Here is a 19,057-nt window from a genome sequence, read left to right as displayed (position 1 = left end):
AGAATGCAAAGTACGTTCTTAAGTTGTTAATAATAAAGGCACTAATTGATTTCTATACTGTATCAGCAATTATATTTGAATCAGAATGGTCACAGCTCTGATTATTGCTGCTGCACATGGACAATTTCATACCAGATTAAACCAACTCCAAAAACTAGGCTTTCTGTAAAGCGTGATTATTGTGTGTTTGGTGCACCTGCTCAAAAACCAACAATGTTGTCCACTGTATGCACTCTATTCACATACTGCAAGATCAAGACACTGTATTAACAGGATTGGATTACATTTGATCACACTTTTATGTCAATAGGTTATTAGTGGGTTATAGTATCTGTTTACACATATTTAACTGGATCTTACAATGAATCCCATTTGTATGTGGATCCCCCAGGTTCTGTTCCAGCTCTGTACCTGGGTGCAGGGGTAGGATCTGGGCTCCTTGTGCTGCTGTTACTGTTGATAGGAGGAGTGCTGAAGTGTCTGCAATCCAAACGAGGTAGGGCACAGCATTCTTCACCACAATGGATACAAATGAAGTTTGTTTAAATGATGGGCACTTCTTCATCTCGCTGTGTCAATGTATTGTGCCCCTCAATCATGTTCAATTCTATTGATTCCTGGGTGAGTGTTTACTGCAGTCTTCCATTGCTCAGCCTTTGGTGGAAAAACATATCTTGATGTTACTGATGCATAGTGTGTCACTAGCTGTTTCCATCCCATTCAACTAGGAAACTAACCTATTTGATCCAATGCCATTCCAGACCCTGCTGTCCAGATTGAACCTATGTATGCCACAGTGGTAAGTCCTACATGTTATATGTCTCTCAAACGATTTGCTTGCACACATACAGGTTCTTTCGGATTTAAATGGATACATTGCCATTATTTATCATTCTTGTTTAGCAAAATATACTGCTGAAGAGACATCAATTCTGACCACACACATTCTGCAAACCAGGCTGACTGATACATGTTTTTCAGTATTTAACATTGATGTGTGAACAATATCGGTTTATAAGCTCATGCAAAGTTACAAACACACATAAAACATTGACTGTTACTATGACTGTTTGGAAAGTTAATACAGACCGTATGTAATGAGTTGAGTGATTTGAATTTGCTCCAGGAAAGGGTATATTTACATCTTTCCTCAGCTGAGAGTTATTACCTACAGACCTACAGCCTGTTTACAGGGGAAGTGTAGCCATTAGTCAATGGACAGATGTAAATATACACTTCCCCTGTAAACAGGCTGTAGGTCTGTAGGTAATAACTCTCAGTTGAGGAGTCTATGAATTGTGTTGGAAAGTTGCAGCAGGTATGGAGTAGAGGAATGTTGAGAGTGTCTAACACCTCATTCACACAACCCAAACAATGCATGAGAATCACACACTGAAAACACGACTGTGAACAAAGTGAATGATAATGACATGGTTTCAACACATTACACATTGTTTAGGTATTGTTTTAAGTAGGGTATAACAATAAGATATTGTGCAACTACTGGGATATATTTAAATTTATATGTACAATTTGTTTAGTACAGTTTAGCCATCCTGATCTCTCTCTCCAATCTGTTGATTTATTGTAGAATAAGTCCAAGCAGCCTTCAAAGCAACAGGACGACACCCTCACCTACTCAGAAATAAACACTGCCCGTGTCACCAAGAAGAAACCCAGATCTGAACCTGAAGACAATGTAACATACGCAACAGTTAAAACTGCCAGATACTGAGAACCACTGGGAAAAAACTGCTTGAGTGTTTGAAAAATACCTGAATAGTCATTGCATTAAAATGGTCTTTCCCTTTTATCTACATACTCTCTGCTTTCATAGGAATGGGAAAATAACTGGAAACTGCAAAATTAAAGTGCAACTATTATTAACTTTTTAAAACTGTTGAAAGAAGGTCTTGAATGATTCCTGGTCTATCATTTTATATTCAGTGTGTGTCAGGTTAGAACACATATGTGAAGTTTAGTGTGCTTGAGAGAGGCCCAGGACTGAAAGTTCAGTGTGTAAATTGTTCAGAATATGTTTATTCTTTCCTTTCAAAATAACTTGATAAAAGCTTTGAGAACCTAATCTGTTGTATTATGAATGAAAGTCAGTAGTAATTCTTATTTCATGTTTTTCATGTGGTTTCTGTTCATACTGTAAAACAATTACATTTATTTTAATAACCAGCAGTGGGTTACACAGACCCCAGTTAGCAGCACTGCTAGATTATCTTACCTAAGGGACACAGGTAGTCCATGATTGGTGCTAATGTGAGTCTAATCAATCAACCACATCTCTGAGCTACAGCCCCTTCAGCATTGCTCTGTATGTATTTAACTTCATTGTTATAAAGTGCACAATATGTATTTGTGTGGTTGTGTTGTCTCTTATCTATGATCTCAGCTCACTGTTTTTTTTTTCATCAAGGCCACCACCACCAGACATGTTTTGTATTGATGGTCTTTTATCATTTCTGTTTAAAATACTGTGGTTTGCTTAAGCAAGGTTCTCTATCATTCTTGTCACCTCGCTGCACATGCTAAAATTAAACACTGCATAAGCCTTGCACAATGAGGCTGTGAGTAGCATTGGCTTTCTCATTCTTCTGTCTAACGTCTAAAAATAATTCATTTCTGTTAGTGTATTAGTCACGTCTATTTCACCTCAGCCATGCATTGCCTGCTTTGTTGTTTCAGAGTCAGGGGTGCTGAACCCTGCATCTGGTCTCATTGCTGTGTGCTGAGCTGCATGCACAGCGTGTACCTAACTGTTGTGATCCGCCTGTTCCTCAAACTGTCACTAAGTCCTGGAGGTCATTGTCCTGCAGCTAAACCTAGTGACAAAGGATTGTTATAGACACAAGAATGGAACATTGGATTGTATCCACTAGCCAAACATTTGCATTTGTTACCTTTACAACAGAAGTAAATAAGTAAAGACATTGAAAGGAATGTGTGTCTGAAGTGTAGTTAAGTGTTCATGTTTCAATATCATTAGACATGTTCCAGTTCAGTGTGTAAGAAATAACCCACGACAGGGTGTGCGGTAAGACAATTCTTAACCCTGGAAGTGTGGTATGAATTGTCTTGCCGCACATCCTGGAGTGGGTCATTTCTTACATATTGAACTGAAACTTACTTATAAAATGGCTACTTTTTTTTTTAAGCATTACACAAACTAGCTTTTTTAAGGAAAAAAAGAATATATATTATGTATCCTTCCACTGAGAAAAAATAGTCCCTGAAGACTGTTTGATTGTAACATATATATATATATATATATATATATATATATATATATATATATATATTATTTTTTTTTTTTAATTTGCCATAAACATTACATTGAACAGTGTCATTTACAGTAATATTTTTCGAGATGGAATGGCATTTGTGAATTGAAAGCAGACTGATTTCCCACATCTGAGGGAGGATTCATGAAACAGCCTAACACTGCACTGCACTGCCTTGGCACTCGAGGGAGGGGCTTCTGGATTTTTTGGGGGTTTTTTTTGTAAGAAATGATCCTATACAGGCTTTGCGGTCTTCAAGAGAAGCTGACCAATAATTTCAGAGGCTGTTCTCACACCGATGCTGGGATAATTTCCCTAGATTGTAAACCAGCATTAGATGATATGCGGACTAAAAGACTTCTGTGTCAATTTGCGCAGTTCTTCCCATCCGCGGCGAGCACAATAGAATTCTATGCCAAACCTGAACTTGTTTAAAAGCCCAAAGGTTGTGTCAAGAGAGCAGGAGAGACTTTAGTTTAATTTTAACCCTCCTATTATGTTCAGAATTTAGGTACATCTGTTATGTTTTGGGTCATATTGACCCGATGCAATTTCAAACTAATTTAAACAGCCTTAAATTGATTAAATGTTTTATTTGCAAAGGTTTTACTCTTTTATGCTCTTTTAGTCCAGGAGCTGTGATAAAACTTCTTTGACTGCCAGCCTGGGAGCTCCTCATTCTGGAGTGTCTTTACCAGTGAGATGCTGTTGCAATACTGACAGTGAAAATTAGGCTCTGCCTTGTAGATATATATTGTTTGTTTTTTTAGTTTACAAATATCTCCAGACAGGTGCAGCCATTGCCAGAGATAATAATACAAGCATAATAATAATAAAATAACAAATTGAAACAGTTTGTTTTATTCCTGCACACAAATCTACATAGATAAATGCCACGGGTCACAGTGAACTAAAACTTATTTGTACACATGACCTGTTCTAAAAAAAAAACTCAAAGGTTCTGTTTTCTGTATATAAGTTAGTAGGAAAAGACATAAAATATTATACAGAAAATGAAAAGAAAAATATAATTTAAGCTAATTGGAAACTAGAGTCGGGTCAAATAGGCCCGAAACCTAATAGGAGGGTTAAATGTGTTTCTGAAAAGAGTGCCCCCTTCAGCCAGAAACTGGAATGTGGTACAACTTGCTGGTAGTGTGGATGTGTCCTGCTGGGAGTGTGGGTGTGTCCTGCTGGGAGTGTGAGTGTGTCCTGCTGGGAGTGTGGGTGTGTCCTGCTGTTTCTTTCAGATCCGTCCTGGAAATGGTTTATAGGGAACCAGATATATTTAACAAGATGGGAGGTGTCAATGTGCAATTGATACTGGCTCCCATGTATTTATCATAGCATCTGACTTTGATAACCTTGTGCTGGAATCTTTTTTTCTTTTTTGTTAACTATGTTTCAGTGCTAAACATTATATATAAAAGTGCTTTTTGATTGTGAAGACTTTCCTCTGTATGTGAACAGAATTTACAGGTCAATATAGAGCGGGTATGATTATTCCACCCTGGTCTGTTTATTACTCAGGGTCAGGTTAAAGGAATACTGGTTCCCTCCTAGATAGGCATCACTATTTACTGGCCTGGCTGCTCAGTAGGCAGTGCACTGGTTAGAGTAGCCACTGTTACTATTACAATTAATGGGATTGGAGTGGGGACATACACAGCAGGAACTGCAGTGAGGAACATTGTAGAAACACCTTAAAAGAATACACCAAGCTATCTTGTTGGAAGGTGCAGGTCATCTACTGGTCAGGGTTCTGAGCGGGGAGCTGTAACAATGTTCTTACTCTCACCTCAGATAAATGTAGACAAGCTAACATGCTGGTATACCATCAACTGGAAGTTTAGCCAAGCCAGTTAAGATGGCACCCTTTCGAGTGTCTCTGCATTTCTGGAGGGTGTTCAGCAATGCCCCGTGGCATCAATTTGTCTAGGGGCTGCACCAGTCATACTGATACAGAAGGATGGAGGTATAATATTCTGTGTGGAGTACTGCAGCCTGAATAAAGATGCAGTTAACACCAGAACGACCGTGTTTATAGACATAACTAGAACAACCATGACCAGTCAATTTGACAGTCGTATTAAAAACAACATAAATATTATAATGAAAGGACAAACAATTGAATATAAGTCATAGTTTTATTCAGGAATGTCATATAAAGCATCTACACAACCGAAACATTGTAAACAAACAGACATTTCAATAGAAATGTGTTTATATACAGACATATTACATAATGTGAATCCTCAGAAAATGGTAATGTAGTGAAAAAATGAAGCTGAAAAATGTTTTTTGAATCAAAAACACTTTATACACAAGAATGGTATACCTCCAATACAATCATATAGCATGAGATTCAAACTGACTTTGCACAAGGCCTCAGTACACATGTTTGTATCAGAAAGCAAAGATATCCATGGAGTCAATTCAAAAGAGATGAAAAGACTAACACACTTTTACAAGACTTGATATTCATACCTTTGTAAACAACTGTTGACTCCCTTTCAACCTGACAGGTTTCTGTCTAATAATTGAGGTAGTCTCATCACACACAGCAAGCCTACCACATACTTCCTCTGTGGGAAAGAGGGCAGTGCTCTCTCACCTTATGGTCCGCCACCTGCTACTTTGATGTAATGTGAGAATTCTAAGCTTGGACAAAACTGCATTACAAAGTCATACAATAGCATATTAAAGGGAAAGCACATTAAAACGACTATAAACAACACAGCCACACACAACTTAAACATCATGATTAAAAACAACTTAACTATGAAAAACACACACATACACACAGTGCAAAACTTTTAATTAATAACACAATTAACACCTCATGCATAAAGCCATCACAACAGTAAAAATGAAATGAACAAACATTTACAGTATATACAGTACATAAAAAACTGTACAACTGAAACAACGTAAGTATCTTTTTTTATTTTTTATCAATTGGTTTATATTGCCTACATGACAAAGCGCAACCGAAGCTATGTGTTTATACACAGATACTATAATCAAAATGACATGAATCAATAAACATTTGAACAGAATGGGCTTCATTTACAATCGTTTACAAAGTCTAAGTGCTGGCACAAATCACACAGATACTGCTTTTCAAAATATGCAATGCACTTACCGCATTGTCCGTCTCTGCTGCATCATAATCTTGTTTGGTAACATATTCAGTAATTCCAAACACTCTTTTCTGTCCTGCTTCTTCAGCAATCCATTTGCAATGTGTATTGGGGTAACACTGAATTTCTTAGAAAAACATGTGACTTATAGTATCCAGTGCAGACAGCCTGGCGGCATGAGCTGTCAAGATTGATTGATGAGCTATCAAAGGTTCATTAGGAGGCAGTGTGTTCCAGTGGTTAAAGTTCAGGGCTTGTAACCAGAAACCCACCTCTGCCACTGACTCATTGTGTGACCCTGAGCAAGTCACTTACCCTCCTTGTGCTCCATCCTACGAATGACATGTTAAATCAATGTTCTATCGCAAGTGACTCTGCATATAATGCCCAGTTCACAGCATACATCTGTAAAGCGCTTTGTGATGGAGGCCCATTGTGAAAGGTGCTATATAGAGATATTATTATTATTATTACTATTATCATTATTATTGAATCAATGTCAACTCACTTGATGAATGCAGACTGATAGAGACTCAATACGGCTGCAAGTCAAGACTGATGAACGCAAATTGCAAAAGTATTTAATTGTTATAATATGGTTTATATATAGATCAGTCAATTTGACCACGCCTGGTTGGAATAGGTACGACAGTATTTTATCTTGTTAATTTTTGCAGCTACACGATTCTTTCTTTGTCAGGGTAATTAGTACATATATTTAGGAAAAGTCAGGAAAACACAACTCCTTATCTTAAGCACACACACAGCAATTTAAATTCCAAAAATGGTCAAAATGACCACCTTGGTAATTCCACTGTTAAAAGATGCCACCCCCTTCCAAGGAGTGATGACACCTTGCTGTTGTACAATGGATCTTGATCCTCAACCCTGCCAAAACTGCTGGAAATAGATCCCAAACTCTGCACTTGGTTTCATGAATGAAATAAACTGAATCGACTCAGCTTTGGTTTATACAATGCAGCTGAAACTCCAGCATCTGATGAAATGATTCATGGACCATCTGTCTGGTCTATCTGGGCAACATCCTTTTTTCAAGGAATATCTGGTTTGAAATGATGCTGTTAGTTCATGGCCTACTATAAACCGTGGAGTTATAAGTGAAGGGATCCTGTTATGTGCATTGTATGGCTGCTTACTACTCTTATACAGTTAGAGCTTCATTTGACTGAAAGCGTGGCACTGAAAGCAGGAAGGAGAATCATCAGTTTTATAGCCTGGAGTGTGGGTTGCAACAGATGAATGTAAAAAGATGAAAAAACGCCTGTCACACAGACACTATCAGAACTGCTAAAAACAGTTTATTGCAAACAGCTATATACACATGGAACGGAAACACTGGCTCAGTATTATCTCCCTCTATCTATTCAGGAGGCTGTGGTATTTCCATTACTGTGTTCTTTAGTTGTGTTACAAATAGATGACATTTATATTCAAAGTCGTTACTGGACAGTTTGCAAAAATGACTTGCAAATTTAAGTTAATAGTGCTGTGTAAGTATAATTTTATTCAAAGTTTTTTTTTTTGTTTGTTTTGCTTTTTTGTTATGTGTGTACAGTGCATACACTTTTCCTATTTTTTTTAAATAATCTTTTGTTTTTCATGATTTTAGATAGTCATTTGATTATTACATGTGTATATGGAAGCACACATTTCTATCATGCATGAGTTTCCATTGCTGTATTAGAATCTCATAGTGTGCACATTTAGTTGTGTTATAGATAGATGAGCTGTATATTGTTAGTTTCAGAAATTAATTGAACAGCATTTTAAAATGACTTGGAATGTGAAATTAAGCATGCTATGTAGGCATGTTTTCTTTGATGACTTTTTTATGTGTGTAAATGTGATGTTCATTTTCTTGTTTGTAAAATGATGAATTTGTTTTTCAGTTTTTGCACTTGGAGACGTGCTGCTGGTTTCCACAAGTAAGTGTGTCTCTGACACGCTCACATATTAAGACACAATGATTAATGCTTGATTACAGATTACAATGATTAATAGTTAATGCCTGATTACAGTAGAAATGAACATTTAGGGTGAAATTCACAAGGCCGTTTACTCTGAAGTATCTTTCTCACCATTTGTCCTACAAGAATAAACACACACATTAAGGGATGCCTTTCTCTTTTCAGAAAAAAAAAAATGCAAGTGATCATTTGGATTAAAAACTTTGGGGTCGATTGCAGTGTACCAGTGACTTAGTCCACATCAAGTGGACTAAAATGCAGTCTAGCAAATCGTGCAGATCTGTACTAAGATAGTCCTGATTGCTGCATGCCAAACAGCTAATCCTGAAAACTGGTTTAGCTGACATGAGCAAGTGTAACAAGTTAGAGCTATAATGAGGACTAACCCATAACAAACATTACAAATGCAGATTGGAATCCACAATTTAAAGTGCAAAGACAAACTCAGACATTTCCGTGTACATTGTCATTACTAGCATGTGATTAAAACAAAGGAAAGAAATCCATTGAAGGTATGGAACCGGCAAAAAAGTCAGAAATATGCAAAGGTATGAAAAAAGCTAATCATTTATATATTAATGATAAAATGGTAAAAGCATTTTTATTACATTAGGCATGATTCGGGCAAAGACATTTAAGTAAAAGTACACCTATATTCATAATATAATTGTAGCCTCTACATGTCTTTGTATGCACATTCCACACATGGATCATACTTGCATTTGAACTTGCCGGTAACCTATTGCAGCTTGACATTGAGCGTGAAGTTCTAAATGTGTTGTTTATATATAATACACATTACACTGACATATCAGTTTAAATTGAATACATCAAACATGCTTTTTATTATTTAAATACACAGGATCTTATTGTGCAGCACTTTATTCAAGTTTGTACAATATTTTAATGAAAAAAACAGTCCAATCTCTTCAGAACACTTTGTTCCTCAACCATAATAAATTAGACAAAAAGGAAAAGGGTGCCTCATTGGTCTGGTAGTGTATTTAAACTATCGGATACATTCCCTGTCTACCTAAGAAAATGAAGAATTGCTTAATATAGTGTATCAACGATATATTAAGGTACATTATATCATTACAGAGTGTAATTGTCAATTTTATTAAGGATAGTTCTGTGACACGACAACCGAAGCTTACTGAATTAAATACTGCAAAGAGTTCAGATTGAGGTTCAGAAGGGTTCACTTTTTGCTTCACTAGTTTTTAGATGTCATTTCAGAGAATAAAGGCGCTGTCTTCGTCTTAAAATGTGGTGTACAAACGTAGGACGAGCAAGCGTACTAAGCTAGTCTTATACTTCATAGTTCTATGTTAGTCCTCCTGAACAGGATCATCTCACGTCCGATTTGGTGCTGTAATCAGGATCTTGTTTAGTCCGATTTAGCAGATGATCTATCTGTGGTGATTATCTTCTGGTACGCTGAAATCGGGATTAACAAGTGTACTATCTTTAGTCCAAACAAGTGGACTAAACCTGCTTAATCCGCTAGTTAGACACATCAAGTGGACTAACTTTGGTACGCTGCAATCGACCCTAAAAATCTTCCAAATAACATACCCCACGTTACCATCTAGACCTTTTAATATTTAGTTTCTGTCATAAAGATGAAACTATGGAGAAACAAAGTCAAGAAGACAAATGCTTTGGCTCGTATCTTCATATCATACTGATAAAGACACTGGTCTTTACTCAAATAACTTCAAGTTGAGTTTGAATCCTTCGTCAGGAAAATTAAAATACATAAATGTGGTTACTTAAAAATGTACTTTTTTTTAACTACAGAAACCTGGTTAATATCATTATTTAAACAATTATTTTTTGAATAAACATTGTTTTGAAATGTTGTGCTTTTTTATTAAAATGGTAAATGCCTTTAAATTTTTTTAAAAGAGATATACACTACAGAAATATAGAATAATCCTCATCAGAGCCTATCAATGAAATACACAGATTTTTCCAATGTATATTAAATAACATGATCTATGTACACCTGTGTTTGTGAAAGTCAGTGTTAACAGTACAAATAAGAAGGTGAAAATGTATTGAATATTCTTATTGGATCAATCATTTCAAGTCATGTGTGCTATTTAGGGTTTTGATATCAGCATGTTCAATACAGGTTGAACACATCCACAGGTATTATTATTGTTATGATTGCTAATCACATCTATAATATATGCTAAAATTATATTTGCTTAACAGATTGCTCCCTCTTACGTGTATTTCTTTCCATGTGTTACCCAAATGATCACAGAGCCACTCCGTGCAGCAATACTTCAAATAGTGAAAACATCTGTAGTGGAAGGGGAGAAGGTTGCATTCAAATGTGTGATATCAGCTGAGCACGGAGAACAAGCAGAGAACAAGGAGAGGAATTGGTTCCATTTATATAAAAACAGAGAGAAGATCAGCTCACTGCCGGAGCCTGGAGGAATGGGAGCTGTCACATTTATAAAACAAGACATCACAAAGAATGACAATGGAAGCTATACCTGCATGTATGGGAACGAGAATCCAGGAGATGTGAAAAACATCAGCCATGGCTCTTCAGTTTATCTCAATGTAGAAGGTAAGTACAGCCCCAAACAATGAGGAAACACCTGAATGTAACTTTTTTGTTTCTGTTTTGAATATAAAAAAAACACATTTGAAAATGCTTGGCTCTGTAATGGGTAACTATGTTGTGTTTCTAGATCCTCCCTCTAATCACATATCTAATCAATCTGTTCTCATAAACAGCCCTATCGCCAATGCCTCTCTGTCATTTCTTTGATTGTTCCTCCCCCCTGCCTCCACCTTGCAGCATGCCTTGTCCAGGGGAACTCGATGTCTGCCTGCTGCTTATAGATGTCATCAATCATAGTCATTACATCACAGTTCTGCCAGCTCATGGGGCGGGGGCAGGTGGCCCAGAGTGCTCATTGGCTACAGCTGTCAGCAATCATTAGTCATTGCATCACAGTTCTGCCAGCTCATGGGCAAAGTATATTACATTTCATCATGGACAAATGCAATAAAGAATTGTATTTTTAAAATCTTTGGGTGGATGTCTCCTTTCTGAGAAGGTGGATTACTTTTTAAATATTTTTGTTACTACTTTTAAATCCTAAATCATTCAACTTATGTTATTTTACAAATGTGTAGCATATATAAATAATCAGTCAATTGGTGACTTTGATGTTCAAATTATTTTTGACATTGTATTCAAATTTCATAAACTAAATTTACCATACCCTAGTCTCTCACTAATCCAAACTGAGGTAGGGTAATAAAATGCTTGCTGGTATCAGGTGAAGTTTTATAATATTAAAACTATGTGATGTTTGGAATGTTATGGAATGTTTTATTGAAATGGTTATGACAGATTTATCATCAACTATAACTTTAAAACTATCGCATAAAACTAAATAAGTTGTTTTGAATATGGTCGATTACGATCAAACCACTAATGTGAACAGGGTTTATATTTGTAAGAGTCTATTGTTTGATATTGCATATTTTTAGGTATGTTCTGAAGGCATATTTTTAACAACTTAAACTGTGTTTTCAGAGTCCGACTATCAGCTCACACTTCATGTAGACAAACAGAGCACAGTTGAAGGAATGGACGTATTATTTAAATGTATGATACCAGCTGAACTCAGAGATGCAGCAGGAAAAGAAGGATATTTCCATCTATATAAAAATGGCAGCCATGTCGATTCACAAGCCATTCCCAAAGGCGTACCAGGTGTAACGTTTTCCATTAAAAAGGTTCAGAGGAGTGACACTGGAAATTACACCTGTGTGTATGGAAAAGAGACGCTCGTGAACTCAGCAAACAGCAAACGCAGTGGCCCAGTCTACCTTCATGTGACAGGTAAGGACTGAGCTGAATACTTTGTGTCACAGTGGGGTTGATTCAATTGATCTAAACATGATTCTGTGAAAACCAGCATATAACCAGAGTGTACGAGTATATGGGGGATGGAAGTGAAAACAAATGCATTTTCTGTGTATAAATACACAGATCTGAACTAATTTATTATCTTGTTGCTTCATGAAAGACTAATGATTGTATCTCTCTTATTGTATCTTTGTTAGAGTTTGATCAGATATTTGGCTAATACTAGTTTCCATGCTGCTCTTAAATCGGAAGAGATCATTTGAATTCTTGTGTTAAAAGCTGTTGATTTGAATAATAAAAAAGAAACTTGTCATCTAAGTTATTAAATGATGCTTCTTAAACTCCCACAGGAAATATGCCATCACCAACTCAACCAAACAGAGCAGGCAAGTATGTTTTCAGTTCAGTTTTCTTACTTAAAGTAGAAAAATAGCTTTAAAAGACTAATTCACTACTAACTTTGCAGTTATTCTGAATTATGATAGTAGGACATCGCCTCTGAATTGAAATAAACCTGTTCTGACACGACCACACCAGGTACTGTAGACCCTTGTCTATAATATAACCCTGCCATAATTAAATGCATGTTATTATCAGCTATAAAAACCAAACTTTCATATCATTATGTAATGATAAATCTGCTAAACATTATCTCTGCATTTTTTTAAATTAAAATATCTTTTTAATTAATACATAAAAACAAAGAAAAGAAAACAAGGACTAGACTGGCATGTTTAGTATAGTACGCATTGCTATCAGTATGAGCCAGGTCCAGTGCTAACTGCTTTGGATTGCTGTAGTAAATGTATGGGCTCATCCACCTGCATTGAAGTTGTTAAATACTCTACACTGGTGGATTAATTTACACATTCATTGAATGTTCTGAAAGTGTGCATTACTGCTGTTCTGGCTTCTAAAGCATTTGTATAAGACATTTACAATACAGGGGCAGTTCTAGTTGCAGTACTCTGACATCATCAGATAAACTGAATCAGCCATGCTTTCGATGTTAAACTCCAATAACCTCTCTCTTATTTGGCTACCATCTCAGGACAAAATGCTTAAGGGGTCCCAGATGTAAACCCAAGGAATTGTACTGAAACAGTGGTTCAAACACTTGCATGATAGCATTTTGCTCTTGAATGTAAGAGCAGCCACTTTGGTCAGACATTTTAAAGACACGTTAGGTCAATTGCATTGAACATTTAGTTAGGACACATCAAGTTACAGACTAGCTAGTAGTAAGTAACAGACTAGATAGTATGATACTTTCCTGAGGATCAGCACCAGCTGTGGATAAAGTTAGTTCCAATTGCAACCAACAAACCAGTAGGGGATCAGCTGATCCTCATGTTTAGTACACAGCAGAGGATCAAGACTATCTCCAAACCTCAAGTGCAGTGTGCGTCACAAACTGATTGATTCCAGTTTGTTATAGTTCAAAGAATTTATGTGATTAAACATATTTTAACAATAAAAAACATGTATATGTAAAACATGAAGATAATATATTTTAATTTGCCTAATAGTTTTGCGTGGTACATACAAAACGTGTTTATCCGCATAATTTAATTAACAAAGACCACTAATCAGAGCAATAATTTATCAAAGCTGTACATGTAATCAGCTATGCAAATCGAGTCATCCAAGTATATAAGGGTGTAATATTCATACCAAACAAAATCATGGCTGGCGTTCATGCACAGTATTACTCAACGGAGCAGAAACTTTATTTTGTTGAGTGCGTAATAATGACATTAAAACAGTGGAAGATGGCAGCAAACATGCCACAGTAACTCTGCAACCCTCAAATATCTGGCATGAAACTGCAAGCAGACTAATGCTGCGTTTTCTGAAGAGAGACCAGGAACTCTGCTCATCATGTGTACTGCCTGCCCATCATGCTACCACGTTGCATATTTGGAGATGATGGTCACATACCATTTGGCAATTGATTGACATGTACCTATGCCTGTTGATGAAGCTTGGATCCTTATATTGTCTGTGAAAACAAATATGGATGTGTGTGCAGTCTATGGCCCCAATAACTCCAGGTATTCCAGAATAAAATATGGTGCAAATATCTTGTTGCTCTTCTTCATTGGGCATGACAACTTTGCATTGATGAAGTTCCAAATGAGCTTCGAGATCCTGTGAACAACACGGCAAACGCTGCTTTCGTGGATGTTGATCAGATCCCTCCCCAACATGCAAGAAGCATCCAGTAGCATAAAATCACAGAGTTATTCACACCTGAAGTACGGGGTCAATAGGATGCCTCCTCGTCTTTTAGTGTGCAGCCATGGTTCCAGCAACTCTATCAGTCTTCTGACTGCCGCCTTGGATAAATGCTATTGCCTTTTAAACTCCTGTTCACTGTATGCATGGATTTTGTAAACAGACTTAATATCTGGATATCTGGCCATACTCTTTGAGCATACAAAACATAACTGTAGTCGCCTAACAGCTTTTCACCTATCGAATTACAGGAGCAATGAGGCACATCTATGAAGGAGACATCTTAATATACAATTGACACATAGGCTAAAGACAATCTCCACCTCCAAGATTTCAATTTAGCAACCTTAGAGTGCATAATACAAGCGTATCATTATCAGGTTTTATTTAATTATATGCCATGCCATATAAAAATTTTAAAGCTCTGCTAAATGTTAGAAAACTATTCTGTATTCTGTGCCATTGATATCCGATGTATTAATGGTTTAATTTCAGAAAATGTGGCTTTAATGAGGCTTCTTATTTTAACTAGTATGGTAACTCTTCTGCTTAGTCTAAAGAGCTTGTTGGTTCAATTTAGTCCTGATTATCAGATAGGGGGCAGCAGTCATCATCTGGAGTTTGCTGCTATTGGGAACATTTTTAATCCGCACTGGGAGACTAACTGGAAGTTCTTGGTTCATTGCAATTGGTGCTGACTAGCGTACTAGTTTAGTCTAGTCCTCAAGTCCTAACCACGAGATCAGCCATAGCTTTTTGTTTGTTGCAATAGACCCAGTGGGTCTATTTTAATGATTGAAAATTATGTGGATCCAAATACTGCCACTCTTTAAAGAACAATAAAAAATTCATAGAATGAGGTCCACAAAGAATCGGGTTTGTAATTTTAAGAAGGGAATGTTCAGATCTGCCACTGTTTACATCATTAGAATAGTCCCTATTGTCTGCACATGTTGACAGTTCTGTGAATGACATTGTTTATTTCCCCACAGAATGCCTGACACGTCCAACCACATCTGCCAAGACCCAACAAAGCAATTCAACAGGCATGTGTGAATACGCTTTCTTACACTCAATAAAAACTGTTATTTTAACGAGACCAATCTTACACTTTTAAATTGAACTTGCTTAATGTAGGAAGTGTGTATTAAATAGACCAATACGTCTTTCCAGCATAAGAAGCCGAGACATTAAACAGGTCCTATCCACCAAGGTGCAAGATTTTAGAATTTGTTAAAGTATAAAAAACAGCCCACTAGGATACAATAAACCAAACACTCCATGAAAGAGAAAATAAATGGATTGTTCCAAATTACTTTTCAAGAGTTGACAGCAGTTGCAAAAAGCTGCTTTTATATACAGGTATTTGACAAGGACGTGCAAAGGTGTGCAATAATACAATGTCCACACTCAGGTTTCATTCCCAAACTGTCTGCGTTTCATTACATTTCACAATGAACACAAAAATGAACTCTCAAAAATAAAGCAGGTCGCCCCTATACCAGCAATGGCACGGCAGGTTTCCCAAACCTAAGAAAAAATAAAAATAAATAAAAATAAAGCACTACAATGACCACAATTCCTCGGTGCACGAAACTGTGGTCTCGGGGCACGTGTTTATGAAAAGCAGGTGGTTTTCAGTGCTGTGCTGGGCTGTGCTGGGCAGTGATACGGTGATTCGCTGGCTCAGGAGCTGCAGTTCTGGCCTCCGCTGTCCTCTTCTGCTACTGTGAACACAACAAAAACAAACCAAATGCAGGCTCGGGCTGCTTAGTAAATCACTCAGCGTGAGGGGGTGTACTCACGTAGCTGCGTCCCAATCGTACTACCCAGCTCCTCCCTGCAATCAGCCCGGTGCCCCGGTGTAACCAATCGCTGCCTGGCCCGAAGCTGATCACATGGGAATCGTTTCAAGTACGCGCAGCTACGCTCTTCCTCCAAGATGGCTGACTTCCTGTTTCCGCCCATCGTCAATTCGACCCATCTATGGGAAAGTGTACTATCAACCTTACACAGCGCCCTTTCTGGTCAGGAGGGAGATTTACAGCATTGATTCGTTCTCTGTTTATCACAAGGTAACTGGTGTTTTTATTTAAAAATGAAACTAAGTAGAGTCATAATTACATTGAAAGTCCTCTATACTGGCCCTTTTAAATACACTGACAGTTTTACCCAGGCAAACGCACACTTGGAACTGAGCTCTTCTAGTGAAAGTGCTGTATATGGCATTGTGTTTGTGTTGCAATTGTTCTAATTAGTTTATACATGTACATATACTAGTTATCATATCTGTATGTTGATCCCCCCATGTTCTGTTCCAGCTCTGTTCCTGGGTGCAGGGGTAGGATCTGGGCTCCTTGTGCTGCTGTTACTGCTGATAGGAGGAGTGCTGAAGTGTCTGCAATCCAAACGAGGTAGGGCACAGCATTCTTCACCACAATGGATACAAATGAAGTTTGTTTAACTGATGGGCACTTCTTCATCTCGCTGTGTCAATGTATTGTGCCCCTCAATCATGTTCAATTCTATTGATTCCTGGGTGAGTGTTTTCTGCAGTCTTCTATTGCTCAGCCTTTGGTGCAAAGACATATTTTAGTGTTACTGATGCATACTATTTGTTTTCACCTCCATTCAAATTAGGAAACTAATCTATTTGATCCAATGCCATTCCAGACCCTGCTGTCCAGCTTGAACCTGTGTACACCACGGTGGTAAGTCCTGAAACAATTTACTGACACATATACAGGTTCTATAATATTTAAATCCAGAAATGTCCCTGATTTAGCATTCTTAAAACACTTGTCCAGCAAAAATGTTTCCCACCATCAGTTGTGAATGATGCATATTTTCAGTATTTATCTTTGTGGGCCAATTTTTACGTGTGCAAAACATATGTATAAAGGTGCATGCATAAGTAAATAAGCATGCACAAGAAACATCGGGGGTGGGGGGGGGGGTGGTTTATTACTCAACAGTTAAGATTAAAGCATTGCATTGCCAGAAATCAGATATTACTACCGGTCTATATTTACAACCAGTTATAAGGCCTTCATTTGTAAAACAGTGTTCTTTTTTGTTAAGAGTCTTGTCTGTTTTACTCCCCCCCCCCCCGCCCCTTATTTTAATAAAGTGCTGAATCAAATCTAGTTGTAAAACAGTTTGCTATTCACAGTTCAGCCTTCCTGACCTGTGACATGATCTTGTATAAGGACAGAAGAAAAGTATGAATGAGAGGAGACCCTTCAGCTCATCTAAAGCTTGTCTGCTTCCTAAAAGCTGATTGGTCTCTTTTATTTATTGCAGAATAAGATGAATCAGTCTCCACAGCAACATGACAATACAATCCCTGATCCAGAGACACACACTCTCCCTGTCCCCAAGAAAACAGATATATCAGAATCTGATGGAAATGATGTAGAATACGCAACAGTTAAAACTTCCAGATGCTGACTGTTGGTGAGAAATCCACTGGAGGGGAAATGACTTGCTTCCTTTTTGTGGTTAATAGTAAACCACCTCATATTCACTGTAAACCAAAATGATCTTTCCATTTAATAAAAGCACTTTCTGCAGACCCACCAATCAGAATGAAGAGACAGATCAGTCTGAGCCATGTTAGTGCTGGTTCCAGAACTGACAGCCCATTGGAGATGCAAAGAATCTGGCAGGTTACCTGTCAGCTCTGCCAGCCTCTCTTACTCTCCTTTCCTATACATGCAGGTGCTGCTGGTAGAGGTGCTGCTCGCTTTAAATCAATTCTCAAGACCCATCTTCTCTCTTGCATTCAGTGCTCTTTAAGCTCTGTTACTAGCTGGTGTGCTGCTGTGCTGCTGCTACTATTTCATGTACTATGCTACTATATCATGTATTATGCATTTTTCACAATTGTATTATGCTTTTTATGTATATCATGTGTTGTGCATTTCTCTGTATTTAAAGTGAGGATTTTCTTGTTGTGACTGCTTCTTTGTGCTTTGTGATGGTGGTCCACTATGAAAAGCTTTATATAAAATAAAGATTGATTGATTGATTTATCTAACTTTGTATTGTCAAATACTTTTGAGTTTTTTATTCATGAATCCATATGAAACAAAATACATTAAAAACAATCTACCTTTTTTTATTGTTGATGCGATTACTTTGATTTCACAGTTATTTTGCACTGACCTGAAATTAATCATCTATATTTAAAGTATATATATAGTGTATATATTATATATATAAGTGTGCTATCACTTTAAATATAGATGATTATTTTTGTTGTAATATAGTTAGGATGCACCACACTCACAGTGGAAAGCCTGATGCACATAAATGGAACACTATTGGACTGAGCTCATCTCTGAACCAATTAGATGTCATATAGTGGAATTGGGGTAGAAGACTTAGTGGGATTTGAAGAGGTTGAGCTAAGAGAGTGAAGGGAGAGATGTAGGTGCTAGAGAGAAAAGGTTAAAAGTTTGTTTCTAAATAAATATCATCAAAACG

The 19,057-nt window shown here is 37.2% G+C and overlaps 2 long non-coding RNA genes across 2 annotated transcripts; both read left to right on the top strand.

Annotated features, from left to right (window-relative positions):
• The first annotated feature begins 398 nt into the window (after positions 1 to 398).
• On the top strand, positions 399 to 2,595 carry LOC121306049. The gene is made up of 3 exons (XR_005948158.1): positions 399 to 496; positions 762 to 799; positions 1,592 to 2,595. It is a non-coding gene; the product is annotated as an uncharacterized LOC121306049 (long non-coding RNA).
• A 14,298-nt stretch (positions 2,596 to 16,893) lies between these two features.
• Positions 16,894 to 18,382, top strand: LOC121306050. Its single transcript, XR_005948159.1, has 3 exons — positions 16,894 to 16,983; positions 17,243 to 17,280; positions 17,873 to 18,382. It is a non-coding gene; the product is annotated as an uncharacterized LOC121306050 (long non-coding RNA).
• Positions 18,383 to 19,057: the final 675 nt, after the last annotated feature.

Source organism: Polyodon spathula, chromosome 46 (genome assembly GCF_017654505.1).
Source record: "Polyodon spathula isolate WHYD16114869_AA chromosome 46, ASM1765450v1, whole genome shotgun sequence".
In the NCBI taxonomy this organism is placed as follows: Eukaryota; Metazoa; Chordata; class Actinopteri; order Acipenseriformes; family Polyodontidae; genus Polyodon; species Polyodon spathula.
The sequence above is the reverse complement of the archived record's forward strand: the minus strand, read 5'-3'. Positions and strand labels throughout refer to the sequence as shown.